The sequence below is a fragment of the Pinus tabuliformis genome, chromosome 9 (assembly GCF_031772625.1).
Source record: "Pinus tabuliformis cultivar Carrire ecotype Pingquan chromosome 9, CPIR1, whole genome shotgun sequence".
NCBI lineage: Eukaryota > Viridiplantae > Streptophyta > Pinopsida > Pinales > Pinaceae > Pinus > Pinus tabuliformis.
The window spans coordinates 302722031-302725020 of NC_142307.1; the positions used below are offsets into that span (position 1 = coordinate 302722031).

Genomic DNA, 2990 nt, shown 5'->3' on the forward strand with positions numbered 1-2990 from the left:
CAGAAAAATAATATTGTACTCTTACTACAAGATATTGTAAGGGCTTATCAAGTGGCAACAATGTCGCGAAAATGGTTGATGGAGCAATCTTGCCAATGTCCTCATCAGCTTGCATTATCTTTTTAATCCGAGACGCAGGAAATCGAGTATCGAGTTTTTTTCTTCATGGTAGACTTATGCTTCGCCAGATTGCTCATAAAAATATCTGAGTTTTGGGTGTGAGCTGTGTTAGTTTGCACTCCGCTGCAGCTATTCTATAAGACTCTGGTTTTATGAGCAATATGTTCAACATACAGGCACCGTACAGCATTCAAGAAAGTAATTATACATTCACCATACGTGCTCAGAAAATTCACAACATCACTGATATATAATAAGGCAGCCCACAGAATAAATTCTTTTTATGGAAATCTGAAAATACAGTGAGGGAATCAGTAATATGGAACCAGATATTTGAAGACAGTCATCAATAGAGATAGCCAACAATTATAACCCATATGAAATGACAGCTTTCAGCTTAGTTGAGAAACTGAAATATGCTGCCCAGAATTCGAGGCAGAGGTCCATGCTAGTTGACAGCCATTGTTTAGGCCCTGATACAGTGACAGAGGTATCTACTTTTCACTTGGCAGGTGAAAACCAAACACAAGATCTACATAGCAAGATTATTTTAAACCATCCAAGAGGCTATAGCAGGCAGCTCCATAAGTGCATTGTGACACATCCCTCTGCGCATGCTGTCTTTGATGGTAATGTCAAGGTGAACAGGCATGCACAGCTTACGGACGCAGGCCAACTTAGCCGGAGTTTGCTTCTTGCACCTCGTGCTACTGTGAATGTGAAGCCCAATCTACAGATTGTCGCTGACGATGTCAAGTGTTCTCATGGGGCTGCAATAAGTGATCTTGAAGAGGATCAACTTTTCTATTTTCAAGAACGTGGAGTTGATGTGCAAACAGCTAGGAATGCCCTTGTATTCTCATTTGGGGCAGAGGTGATGGAGCGCTTTCCAGACAAGTATCTTGACCATTATAAGCTGCCAGCAATTTATTAACAGGTGTTTTGACCTCCTACTATAGTAGCTCTAAATCAATCGACTCAAGTGTGGCCCCAAAAAATCTCATGTGTTAGGCACCGAGCCGCCCAAAAATGGGAGAGCAATTCGAGTGGCATACACAGACGGCTGTGAGGAGGCGTTAACCGCACAAAAATACTCCAGTCACAGAAGAGGTTTTCGTTGGTGTGTGTATCTTTCAACAATGCAGAGATTCCTGCAACACCAGTGCGAGTTGAAGTTCTACCTGTAAAATTTAAAGCATTGGATATTGTATTCGATAACGTTATCAGGCAGTGATGGCTTCACCCGCAGCTGAATTAGCGTTCGTCAGGCCACTCATGGATTCCTCGCTGAGCCGAGTACAAACGGGTTATTCTTTCTCATTCTGCACAAATCATTTCCATCCCCAGCAGCAGAAGAAGAAGATTCAGCTCTTTGTAAGACGTGGGACTAGATGCAATAACATCAGGAACGCTCTGTTGGAAACCCGAAGAGATAGACTTTTTTTCATTTCTTTACATTCAAATGTTATGTCCTCGTACACTTAACCCTGTCTCAAGTACCTGATCAAGCTGTAAAATCACACAACTTGCACCGAACTTCAAGTAACAGGGAAGCCACTCACTGTGAAAATACCGGAATATTTGTAGCTGCTAGGATGGTTATGCTCACTCACTCATGTATATTACTGGCTGTGCCTTTAGGCTGTCAGTGCCTCTGATAGAACTTAAACACACCAACAAACTTTAAGAAAATCATGTGGTTCATGTGGGCAAACAACTTATGCACAGGAAATTAAACAACCCCGACAGACAGAATAATTGTAGCTCTTGCTACACACCATCTAGGTGATGCAGTACCCACAGTACTTTGTCATTGTTCCCAGTAGATACATGTCCTTATATTTCACTCAGCTAACATGTCAAATAATGCCTCTGGATAAATGCAGTTGCAATTGCAAATAACACAGATGCAATCTATCCAAACACCAACAGCTGGGCAGACCCCTTGTGTATATCTCTATTTTTCTTTTTTTAATTCAGAGGGGACTCGGCAACGTCTCTCTTATATTTATATATCTATATATACACGCAAGATATATCTCTACCGAATTAAATACCCATTTAGACAGATCATCTTCTGTATGTACTGTGTATATATATCTGGATTGGATGTTGGAGAGAACCTGAAACTGAAACATATCTGAAACGAAATGCCAAGTTGAAATGTATTGCTCGCTTTGAAATCTTCGAAGGGGCCAGAAGGTTGCGTGTAAAGATCGTATTCTGGAAGTCCTCCCAAAAGAAACGCTCAACAATTACTCATGATCTGAGGGCGCAGTCTCCAGAGAAAACGGATGCGCAGTCAGGTCAGAGGCAGCGCAGAGATGGGCAGAAGATAGACGCGTTATATGGCAGAGGCAGCGTTATATGGCAGATAAATCGACAGACAGTGGGGTAGAGCCTATTAATGAGCAGGTTGTTGCTAACCGCTGGAGTGTCTAGGCGTTACATATGGGATGCGTTACTATGCTCAGCAGAGGCGTTACATATGGGATGCGTTACTATGCTCAGCAGAATGGCAGCCAGAATGGCGCTGACCAATGTTCAGATTCAATATGCTGCTCGGTCTCTCTACGCATCCATCTCCCAACATTCAGATGTAATAAGTGCAGGCTTGAGCCCAAGAATAAACCTAACTAAGTAATCAGGCCATATCAACGCGTTATTCAAGGCAGCTCAGACACAGAATTATGGAGAATTATGGGCAGAGGTGCAGGACTGACATGCACATAACAGGCCACAGAAAAACAAGTGGCTCTGATACCATGTTAAACACACATGGACAACATAAGAGATGTGAAGGATAAATCATGCAATGCAATTTTTATTAACAATTGATTTACATTTATAGTACAATATCTGACTCTTGG

The 2990-nt window shown here is 42.0% G+C and overlaps 1 pseudogene; it reads left to right on the forward strand.

Annotated features, from left to right (window-relative positions):
• The first annotated feature begins 502 nt into the window (after positions 1 to 502).
• On the forward strand, positions 503 to 1054 carry LOC149148420 (protein ABCI7, chloroplastic pseudogene; annotated as a pseudogene).
• The last annotated feature ends 1936 nt before the right edge of the window (positions 1055 to 2990 follow it).